Source organism: Coturnix japonica, chromosome 1, assembly GCF_054131305.1.
Source record: "Coturnix japonica strain WE chromosome 1, WE-NBRP24, whole genome shotgun sequence".
Taxonomy (NCBI): domain Eukaryota; kingdom Metazoa; phylum Chordata; class Aves; order Galliformes; family Phasianidae; genus Coturnix; species Coturnix japonica.
Window position 1 is genome coordinate 82,025,707 of NC_140663.1, and position 12,373 is coordinate 82,038,079.

General features: G+C 41.5%; 1 long non-coding RNA gene across 1 annotated transcript in view; it reads left to right on the plus strand.

Moving 5' to 3' along the window:
* The window catches only part of LOC146762559 (uncharacterized), a 40,445-nt gene extending 39,690 nt beyond the window's left edge, over positions 1–755 (plus strand). Inside the window, exon 3 of the long non-coding RNA XR_014938319.1 lies at positions 612–755. This is a non-coding gene — a long non-coding RNA (uncharacterized LOC146762559). The remainder of the gene's footprint in view (positions 1–611) is intronic.
* Positions 756–12,373: the final 11,618 nt, after the last annotated feature.

Consider the following 12,373-nt stretch of genomic DNA (forward strand, 5'->3'; position numbering starts at 1 on the left):
ATTTACGTAGTGACAGCTCTTATTTAAGCTGCCACTGGTAGAGAAGCCCGTGCCTTGCACCCCTCTGCCTGCCATATGGTACATGAAAAAAGTAGGTGGAAATGCAGACTCAAAGAAAATAAAAATAAAATAATTATTTCTGAAGACTGTAGGGCTTTTTCTTTTTTAGCACAGTTATTTAACTACACTTTTCTTGGTGTCAGTGTTGGGCAGAAGTGAAGCTGGAGTGAGTATATTAAATAAGACTATTTATCAAGGAGTTGCAGGGCCACATTCAATGAGTCTGCAGACAGAGACTGTACTGTCTCAGAAATACTCTTAGTCCTATAAAGGAAAAAGTGTCAAGTAGTCCATGTAATAATTTGTGATCTACAGTATCTTAACTTCTGAATAGTGTTGTGTTATAATGCTCTAGAAGATAGACACGGATGATCTTCTGAAGTAAAAGAGTGACAGAAAGAGTCCTTAGTGCCTGTTAAATGTAATCTTAAACTTGACTGTGCAAAATAACTAAACCAGAAAAATCTTTAAAAAACAAGATAACTACTATCACCTAATATTTATACATTGTTATAGTGGTTAATAATGTATGTGCGTCTCTGTCTTTTCAGGAGTATCCTGATTGCATGAACATTATGCATAGAAACACTCATCACTTGAAGAGTCCATTACAGAATTATATCTTTAACTCACGTGCAAAACTAATCATATGAAGAATGTTCATGTTGCAGTTGGTTGAGAAGAATAATACAACAGTAAGTCAAAAAGCTTTTTATCTTTTTTTTTTTTTTTTTTTAATCCACTGATGCTTTATTCTATCTGAACTCATCACTAGGAGACATCAAAAATCTTTACAAATTGAGTTACCGAGGCAACATGATAGGGATGTGCATGGAAATCTAAGCCTTGATTTACTTATTTTTAATTAGTAAGTGCTCCATGTAGTGCAGTGAAACAAATGTCCTCGCTAGAGTTTCTCCATTTAAAGTACTTTATGAGAAAAGTTCAGGTTTTTAAGCATTTAAATCAGTGTAATTGCCTTTGACATGTCTGCTGCTTTTCATATTTTTCTCTCCAAAATCTATTTCTCTTTTGCTGCCTCATTCTCCCTGCGTATCTGATCTCTTTCACCTTCAGATTATCTTTCTTACTACTCCCAGCCTCCACCTCAGCGGTAAGGCTTCAATGGACAATACTGTTTGAATCAGAAATTTAACACCACTGCACCATGAAGGACACCATCAGGTCTAACTACACTCACAGGACAATCATATAGATATCCACGTGGACTTTAAACTGGCTGGATTCAATAGCAACGCAGGCCTAACCACCATACGAATCAGTATGTGTTCCTGTAGCCTACTAAGAAAGTTCTGCAGAACAGATGCACATGAAGTCTTGCAAGACCTTATTCAATTGGAAGTTATACTGTCCAGCAATTTTGAGGATCCCTGCCTTAGATCAGGATACTCAGGTCTAGAAGGTCACTGCTGACTAAAAAACTTAATGTTTCAACATCTCTGATACATAATTAATTATACGCTTTTATGTATGTGTTTTCTTTCCGCTGTGTTTGGAACCAGAATGGCTTTCCTTCTCTTCCAGTTAGTTGAGGTCTTCTGTGCCAAAGGAGCTTTTGATTATGATCTGGATTCACAATTCATGTAAGTGTGGAGATTAATTAAGTGAGTAAGGCATACCCCAGACATTTATAATTAACGCTTCGGTCGGGTATAAACCAGGGCTCCAAAGATGAAAGCTTAATGCTTGAATGATTTACTGAATCACACATTCCCTTTCAGCCACTGTTTTAAGGGCATGGTCTTTGCCAGCTCCACGTACATACTTTGAGAATTATTCACTTCAGAGCTTCTTGCATGATCAATTTTGCAGTATTTTTTTCCTAAGTGCCATGGCACATGGTCGTGTTTAATTCTTTGAACTTGTATCAATTCATCAGACCTGATTAAACCTTTCAGACCTGCATGTAGATTCTTTGCATACTGAAGAACTTAACCTCATACCTAAATGTTTCTACCTCTGGGGTCCTCACATGAAGGTTGTTCTCCGTAATCTTTTCAGATGCTTTTTAAATACATTCTGGAAAACTATGATGACTTTAGGTGAAATCTAAATAAGATGGGGAAATTTACTCTGAGCCTTAGTTTTTCTACTAGAAGGTGGGCAAGCTTTTCAGTTTTGAACTTTAGAGAATTTAGGTATTTTTTTTCAGAGAAAATATTTGGAATCCGATCCTAAAAGAGCTGTGGATTAGAAGGGAAGCCTGTATGGCTAGAAGCGAGCTAAGGAGGTCACTAGATATAAAAAGACACTGTTCAATAAGTGGAAATACAAATGAAGAACATAGAAATAATAATAAAGCTTCTGGCAACTTTAATTTGAAGTCATAAGAAAACTAGCCAAAAAAGATTCTGAAGAGCAAGAGTGTAAGACGTGATAATAAAAACTTTTTTCAAGTACATCAGAAATAGGAAGTTTGCCAGCAAATTGATGGAGCCAGTATATATTACTGGAATGCAAAAAGACCACTTTAGAAGTATAGGTCTTCAGCAAAAAGGATCACAAGTATCACAGGCACAGATGTTCATTATGGAGAGGCTCGAGGAAGTTTCACTGTTGGAGCCATACTTTGTTGAGGTCTGCCATGAGAAGCAAGATATTCCTTAAGGTCACTTCCAACTCAAACCTTTTTATGATTCTGTTCTCTTAAGTGGTTTGGTAGTAACAGAGATGAGAATTAATCAAAAGGATGTGGGCTTCAGTGGAAATGTGTAACTTGCACAAAAGCTCTAAGGAATCTGAAAGAGTAGTCAACTATTTTTGTATCTCTGCAGTTAAGACAGCCTGTATTAGGGGTGTATGACAATCTGTATGTGAGACTGCTTTTAGGAAAGTCTTTGGGATAATAGGGAAAGTACAAATTTGCAGATGACGTCCATACTTCTATGATCCTTCCTTACTGTAGTAAAAACAAGGCAACAAAAAGAAATAAACCTAAACTTATCAGAGAGCAAAAGATATCAAGTTTAAGGCCCACTAATTTTGTACAGGTAATCTGGGAGGTCATTTATTGACTGATGCTTGCTGCAGTACAGGATGTATATTCATTTGGCATGAAAGAATGAAGGCCTTTGAAAATATTCTGTGTAGTTGCTTAGATGCCATTGGATTTAAATGTTTATCTTTCTTTTTAACACAATTGTGTGCTATGGCACACTTCTGTTTCCTGTATGCTTCAAGGCACTTCACTTTCCAATTGTGGTAAGCTCCCAACTTGAAATGTAAGGTCACGAGGTAGGCAAGACTCTTATGTAAGATAAACTAATAAATAGCTCTCAATAATTTGGTTGAGTTTAAAGATACATAGCCATCTACTTCCAAATAGCAAAGGAAGAACCAAAAATATGCAAAAGCTGGCTTGTTCTTTTTCTGAGTAAGGCAGTACTATGTCTATTTTTTACAGCAAAACAATTATTCCTGTGTAATTGTTCCAAACTCAATTTAAAAGTAATACTGTTTTTTATCATTGCTTGGCTTTTGACAGGAAACTGCCTTCTATTCTAGTTTAAAGCCTTACCAGACCCCAAGTCTAAATCAGTCTCATGCACTGCACAGTTGGGATAAAGAGTGAGAGGGAGGAAGTAATAGTACCTAAAAATCAAATGGGGACTGTGAGACATTTGGTGGTTCATATGTCTGGGAGAAAAGCTGGTGTTCCCACTTCCCTGTAGAACTGGTCTGGCTGATTTGAGAGACAGGCCTCAGCTCTGTTCCCCATCCCTGGTACTCAAGGGAAAAATAAGGATAAAGTTTATTGTAAGTGATATTTTTGGTTAATACGTACAACGGCCACCTGGTCCCTGCCTGATCGCCAGCACAAACCAGAGCAGCCAGTTCATATCCCATTTCCCCTGCTCCTTCTGGAGCTCTGGAAAGCAACAACAAAAAAAGCGTAGAGCTGTGCACATCATCTCTTCTTTTCTTCAAGTTTTCTTCCATCCCTTGGTTCAAAATCTGCCGTCAGTGTGAGGGACTGAAACATAACTAAGGAAAGAGACACTTTTCTGCCTATCTTATGTCTCCTAAGAGGCTTCTGCATAGAATATAATTTATTGTGGCCCTTTTTGCCTTTTTATAATCGGTGATATAAACAGACTATACACAAACTATCCTCTGACCTCTAATTTGGTAAGATCTATGTTGGTAGAGCTGCATTCAATAAGAGCCCAGTCAAAGCTCTGACTACTGTGCAATAAAATTCTTTTTATCTGTACCGTACTATGCTGTGGCTTAGAAGTATTTTGAATGTCAAGATGTTGCCAAAGATGCCTGTTGATCTAAAGCAGATGTGAGCTTTTCATTCCATCGCATGTTGTCTACAAGGGATGGTGTTGATATTTAAACATTGACTTACGACTTTCTTTCTGAGTTCGGACTTGGTCTTATTTGCAGTGCCCGAGTCTGAGTGTAGTCCTCAGCTATGGGGTAGTGTTTTCAGTGCTTAAGCATTAACGGGGATATATGAATGTATAGGAAAACTGTAAGAAATGGTGAATGGGAATCCAGTGGTACGCAGCAGCATCTCAGGCTTTTACTTCCAATCCCCTAACTCACCTTATATAATATGTCTTTTGGTTGGTTGATTGATTGTGAGTTTGGGGTTTGTTGTTTGTTTTTTTTGTTGAAATTTTTCACATTTTCTAATTGTGTGCTCATTACGATGAGTATCATATAGAGGCATGTAACTCTATATACATCTTTGGAGCGTATCTGTAGAGGTTCAGATAAGTGGTCATGTCCTTTCTAATAATGTGAACAGCTGCCTTCAGTTTCCTTTACATTCAGAAACAAAACCTTAATCTAGGTGCTATGGGTGCTGGAATTGCCTGAAAAGGCTTCAGCAATGGTCAGACCACTGACAGATACTTGAAAATACAAGTAGAGGAGATCCCTTGCTTTCCTGAGGTTACCATCAGAGTTACTCATTTTTCATTTATGAAAACCATACCTATCAGGACTAATGATATTCCTTGCTTTTACCCTTATTTGCTACTTCTGATTTTATTTCTAATTTTTAATTGCTAAGACTCCGAAACAGACCTTCCTATAATACCCTTTAACTCAAAGATAACAGCGAATTTACTCACATCGCTTCAAAAGAAGAACAAAAAGATGCACTCCCTCCCCCCCACCATCGCCGAGAAGAAGCGCAGGCGTAGCCCCGGCTCCGCTCCCGCGGTCGGGCAGCGCCGCTGCGCGGCTCCCGGCCGTTGTTTGCAGCGCTGCGAGCCCGGCTCGGCTCCTGGAGGCTCGCAGAGAAGTTGATACTGCAGCACCCGTTAAGGTTTCTTACAATTCATACAGCTGTGGCATTACAGAATGATTTGTGTTGGAAGGAACTTTAAAGATCAATCCAACCCCCTGCTGTGGGCAGGACTGCCACACACCAGCTCAGGCTGCCCAGTCCCAACCAACCTGGCCTTGAGTGCCTCTAGGGATGGGGCATCCACAGCTTCTGGAAATATCTCATATAAACCTAACTAGCCCTTGTGCTCTCTGATAACTGTGTTGGTTTTCATGGCTTATGTAAACATGATGTGTGTGAGCACTTCTTTAAGGTCTGGCGTATCACACCATATCGAAGTGTTGGATGAGTAACTGGTAGTGGGGCACTCGAGATAATGCAGTTTGGCATGAAAGGATTTTGTCCTTAAACAACATGGGTAGAAACACTCCAGGTGACAGTGGTGTGAGTTTTGTCTTTAAAATATGCTCAGGGACACGATTTAGCAGAGGGTTGTTAGAGTTAGGGTAGTATGGTTAGCTTGTGGTTGGACTTGATGATCTTGAAGGTCTTTTCCAACCCGGGCAATTCTATGATTCCATATCTGATTGTGCTCTGCTGACAGCACAGCCACAATTATCATCTGTTTCTAATTAAATACATTTGACCGTTGAGGCAAAGGCAGAGTGGTTAACTAGCAGTTGCTGCAGCTGGTGTATGTGGGCAGAAGTATTAACATGACAGGCTGTACATCTTAACATGGGCCATCACCTTTTGCCACACTATAAGCAGGGGCTCCCCTGCCCTGCAGTGCAGAGCGCTTCAGGGAATCTTGTTTGTGCTGTCTCAGGCTGTTATGTGTTTGTGCTCTTCTTCAGTTGAACTTTGTCTCTGACCCTGCTGAGGGTGTATTGCTTGTTTTGGAAATACTTGCAATGTCCCTAGAATGTTTATTTTCCAGCCCAACACGCTGCTGCATTCTTGTGAGCTTCCTCTGGCTGTAAAGCAAGGTTTGGCCAGGAAACAGAGAGTACAAATGAAAAACAGTGCCCTGCTCATAGGGAAATGTAGTGAACCTATAACAGAAATTGTTGTATTGGAAACATGACAAAAATTTCCAGAGAAATAATAAACAAGCAGCTGGTCGGCACCTCCTTAAGACCCTCAACTTCAAATGTGTATTTCCTGGAAAGACCGGAATATTTAGTTTAACTCTCCTCCTCTGCCCTCAGCAGGTAGGAGAAGCAGAGGGCAGGTTCAGTGACAGTCTATCAAAGCAGATAGTAGGATAGTTAATATCTAATAGCAACAACACAACTTGCATGGCCAGCCAAACTGCCTAACACTGTTCCCAGTAAGGGGTCTGTGCTGCTGGCTTTCTCCCTCTGTTTGTTGAAGGCAGTGCTGGAACCAGCAGTGAACATGGAGTCAGGCTCCAAGGGAGAACAGCAGGGCCATGCTTCTCTCCTGCAGAGCTTTGCAGGAACCCCTCTAACACTGACATTAGGGTTCCTTTGGACGGCAGAGTATTGGAAGGGTCAAAGCAAGAAATGTGTTTTCTGAAACAAAGGCTTAACCACTGCGCAAAGCAAAAGAGACAGAGAACCTGAAAACATGTCCTGATGTCCATGAAGTCACCACAGAGTGCCCTGTGCACAGCAAAAAATATGCAGCCATGCTTTTCATTTTGATACAGGAATTCATCTCTTTTTGGCTGTACATACATCAGTGAACAGTTATTGTCAAGGACAGTAGAGCAGGAAGAGTAACATTTCATCAGAGATCTCTGACGAGTCATAGCCGTCAAACCAAACTGATGCATTAGTTTCACAAAAGCAAGGTTACATATCCCACTAGTTGTTATCTATATACGTTAACCATAGTATGTGCTTTATTTGTGGCCCAAGACAATTTTTCTTCACTCAGTGCAGCCCAGGCAAGCCAGAATGTTGGAGAGAAAGAAGCAGAGTCTCCTAGGAGAACAGTGCAAGGGCCTGATTGCAGTGGAGGAGTAGTTAGAGAGCAGGATGAAACCAGTCCCTTGTTTACAGGTTTGCATTCCACAAATGCTAGGGCTTAGGAAGCCTTTTGCCTAACAACTCTCTCTTTTTTGCTTCTCCTGGGTAGAGTGTGTCTCTTTGCCTACACAAGGACATTGTGCTAAGGAAATGCATAGAGGCAAAGAGGTGGAAGGTCCAGGTAGTAAGTAAATGGCTGAGTCCTGTCTGCCTGAAGACCAGTGCTGAAGACCACGAAGTGCAGGAAGACTGGATGCCTGTGGGGTAGTGAAGGGATTGTAAGCTTGAGTTCTTAACCCAAACCTCAACTTTTCCTAGCCCTTAGAACAGCGTGTGTGTTGTTTTGCTCAGCTGATGCAGCAACTGAATCTCTGGTACTTCAGATTTGTCTGCAAATCACCAATTCAAAAACTGAAAATATAAATCCAGATAAATCACAAAATATTTGGGTTTCATGGACTTCTACTAAAATTCAGTTGTAAGAAATCAAGCCAGATTCTTTTCTGTTTTATGAAGCGGCCAGGGAGTTGATAACTAAGTACCAGTGGCAGGCGCTGCAGTGCAGATGGTGCCTGAGCCTGAGACCATGGCATACCTACAGTACTCCAAGTGAAGCTGCTGAGCTGGCAGCCATCACAGCCATTATTTTATTGCTAAGCTAAGCAGATCTGACATGTAAGTTCACTGGGACCTGAATATGCTTCATTTGTGCTAAGACAAACTTCAGCATCAACACTCAGTGACTAGCAGCATGTCCGCAGATCATGATGGGTGGGAAACCAGATTCTTAGGAAAAGAGTGACAATGAATAAAGAAAATCTCCTCAGTGTATTGTTTGGAGAAAGTATTTCCTACTGTAAAGGCGAGGTAAAAGTTGGCAGGAGGTAGGATTGACTTCTATCTTATTAGACAGGGCACTGAATTCTACTGAAATCAACCTGTGACCAGCAGCAAAACCTTGAAGTTATTGAGCAGTGAGCCTTATTGACAACGCAAACATAGAGAACTGCTGTAAGAATGTTTGTAAATCTGCCCATAAGCACTGATATGTCTGTGGAGAGTCCTGGGCCTTCCTGCCCCCTTAAGAAGCAGAGCATGTGAGCTTGTACCATGATCTGTGTGAGTACTAGAGTTTGTATAAAGTAAGCTGGGTTATTGTAACATAGTGTGGTTTTCTGGAGTGTAAATATATAATCTGTAGGTCGAGGAACTACATGCCCTCTGACCTCTGCACAACACAACAGCTGAGCATCCAACTGTACCCCCAGACAGCAGGCCTTTCAAGCAGCAGCTGAACAGGAGCCCCAAACAGGGCAGATACCATCTGCTCTTTCTCTGCATGCTTGGCATAGCCACCAGCATCCCTTCCTGCTAATGCAGGACAGCCTGCTAGCTCTCCTCTAAGGCTTAGGTATGGCCACAACAAGAGACTGTATTTTTGAGCTCCAGTAGAGCTTGTGGAGGGGATCCAGAGGAGGGACATGGGTATGGTCAGAGGACTGGAGCACCTCTCCTATGAATAAAGGTTGAGGGAGCTGGGCTTGTTCAGTCAGAAGAAGAAAAGATTCAGGGGGGACCTCATTGCCTTCCAATATTTAAAGGGAGATAATAAACAGGAGGGAAATCAACTTTTTACATGTATAGATAGTAATAGAATAAGGAGTTTTAAACTGATTAGACGTGAGGGGAAGTTTTTCACCAAGTGAGTGATGAGGCGCTGGAAGAGATTGCTGGGAGAGGCTGTGAATGCCCCATCCTAAAGGCAATCAAGGCCAGATTGGATGGGGCCTTGGGCAGCCTGATCTAGCAGGCAGGGGGGTTGGAATTGGATGATATTTGAGGTCCTATACAATTTAAGCCATTCTATGATTCTATGGAGAAGGTGTGGGATTGACTTTCAGCAGTGTGCTGGGGTCCCCAAATGCTCTCACCATGACAGTGGTGTGTAAATGCAGCTGGAATGTGCAGAAGGTATCAGTGTCATTGCAGCTTTCTTCGTCACTAGGAAATTAAAGTCTGGATAGAAAGTTTTTACCAGGAGGTTAAATTTGCATTGCTGCATAAGCCCAGCAGGACTTACATTGAGCACTTAGGACTTAAAAACACATAAAGCTATGCATTTATATAGTGCAATGTATAACACACATGGTAAATAATTTGATTTCTGGATTGCTGGAGATTGCCTTTTTCATTCTCTGCATGTTGTACTTAACAGGAACAGATTAAAATGGGTGTCTCAGCACAGTACTGTCATAAGCATGTGTTATTTTTGTTTGTCAAAGAATCTTCAGATCTGTTGTATTTTTCCTCTGACTGAAGTTGATTTTCTTCTGATAAAGAATAGCGTGAAATTTAAATTTCTGCTCTGGGATATCATGTCTAGCTCAGGTTCACTGGCTGTATATTAATGGGCTTAGGGCAGATTTTCAGAGGCATTAAGGGAATTGAGGGGCAGGTGGGTGCCTGGTGTCCCTATGCACTCTCAGAGAGCATGATTCCAGGTATGGTTTTGCCATCTGCCTGCATGCTCCTCCTCTGAACATTTGGAATTAAGGATGACATTAGCAGCAGAAAAAAACAGTGCACATAACTGGGAAAAAAGCACTGACTCTGGACAAAAGGTATGAAGTGCTTCAGGGGTCTGTTTAATATTCATCGTGCATATCCCCCAAGAAGCAGTGTCCGCTTTTAAAGTTTCACTGGCTGGAGTCTTAGGGGATGGAGGGTGGTTTTTATGTCAAGACCTACAGCAGGCTGCAAGGTAAGCCTGGTTAAATCAATTTGATCCTTGGTTAGCAGAAGTTTCTTTAGGCTTCAGTAAAAGGACTGTAGAAATATTGGCAAAGCTGGTTCTTAATTTCTTATGGATGAGCTAAACTACATTTTCAGCCCTTGAGATCATAGGTCACAGCTCTGCTTTGCTAGCATCAGCTGCTGACATCACTGACACCCAAAGCAGAGCAAGGCACTGCCGAATGCCTCAACTGCAAATGTCATTAATGGCAGGGAACCTGGAGCTCCTGGTATCCTGATAACAGCACAAAGTCAGTGAGGAAGAACTGTTGCTAGAAGCGTGCACAGGTGAGAGAGTAACCATTTCAGTTACCTACCTTAAAACAGTAGTAAAAAACATTCTCCTTTCCTTCAAGAACAAAGTATGATGAGAACAGCCACATAATCTAAATCCATGGTTAGGCTTTGCAGTAACATGTAGAGAACAAAGGGGCTTGCCCCAGATCATCGGCATTTCTAATGCTTTTCGTGTTAGTTTTTTTGAGGTCTTTCTCTTGCCAATAGTGTTTGTAAAGTAACAACACAAAGCTTATCTTGCTTTAAAAAGACAGGCAGTAGCCATGCACTTCTTTCTTAAGATGTTTGTTCTCAAGCATCGTTTATTTAACAGGACAGCCTTTCTTATGTGGAGCATTCCTGGAACTGTTGTTCATTCATCTTCATCTGCAAAGCTGAGTGCCTACAGGAGCAGCCTTTGCAGGCGAAGCATCTATCCTGATGGCCTGACCTGGCCAATCCCATTTCCTGCTCAGGGCAGAGCACCCCAAGGAGTCCATCCATGTTGTTGGCCAATCCCAGAGGGTGAAGGATAGCTTGGGGCAGATCCTGATGTCATTCCACTTCACATCTGTGGAAAATGGCAAATGGAGAGTAATGACTTCACTCTGAGGGTTTTGTGAGGCTGCCAGCAAACTACTTATGCATCCTCTGGAAAGACCCTGAAACCTTGTATAAAACTTCACTGAGATACAGGCTTCAGATTGTCTCTGCAGCTTGCTTAATGTCTCTGCTGCCCAGTGTTTTAATATGAAGACATGAATTACAAGGTGATAGGGTTTTCCTGTTCCAGGGAAGCAGGTTTGTTAAATCTACATGACCTTCTATTACAGAAGAAACCCCTTAAACAAAAGGCTGGCTTCTGCCCAGGTTTAAAAGGGAAGATTGCTTTTCAATTGAGTGCCTTAGCAGGAGACTGTGACCAGCTGGTGGGAATGAGCACATGGCCCTGATAGGCTGGAAAAGAGGAAGACTGGCTCAGGGGAAAGTTCTTGGTTTGGTTTGTGGGATGTGTACCAGAATCTGATGAAAGGAAAACTTTTCCTGGAAAGGTAAGAGACTGCTGAATTGTAAGGAGGATATTTTCTGTTTTATAGACGAACAAGGTCATTTTTATTCTCTGTCTTCCATGGTGCTCCAAGTTTGCAAAAATGGCATATGACTTCATGTGTGTCTCATGGTGATTTTCTCAGATCCTTTTGATATAGACCTTGCCTTTCATAAACTCTTATTTCTGATATCACGTGTAAGACTCCTGATAAGTTCACAAAGTGTTGCTTTCATTCCCTGGAGTGGCTTTCACCACCCCCCAGTGGTATTGCTGCTGGGTGAGCTTCCCTCAGTGCTGTGGGGGCTCTTCAGTAGAGGAATCTTGGCCAAGTCAGAGAAGAGTACTGCTAATTCAGGCCCTCTATCTCGAAAAAGGCTAATTATGTTTTTTTGTGACCGCAGGGTGGTGTGTTGTTGAGTTGGCCTTTATTTCTCTTATAACCAGGCGATAGAAGGGAAGGGAAATACAGTTTCCTGATGATGAGAAGCCAAAGCATTGCTTTGTGTGGAGCTGTTGAGGCTTGAACGAGTAAAGCAAGGTTTTTAGGACTACTTGAAGGGCATAGCTTGCTTTTGAGGAAACGTGGATAAAAGGCTTGGACTACTGTAGGTCTGGTATCAAAGATGAGTTTTGGTCTTTGTGTCTTCAGCACATAACTGCTTATGGAGAGAGGGAAGTTCTTTGTCATTATGTGTTGTTGCGTTTCCTATGGTGCTCACGAGCTGTATGGCAAGGGTGGAATATCTGTGGCTCCATAAGCCGACACCGCAGGATTTTAGTCTCTTATTACTTGTGACTTTCTTCCACTTTCCTAATTTTTTTAAAGATACTACAAATTACTTAGAAGAGGGGAAAAATAAATGAAGGGAAAAAAAAAAAAAAAGGAAAGAAGCAATGTAATTAACTCTTGAAGTACTTACAACTGTGCAG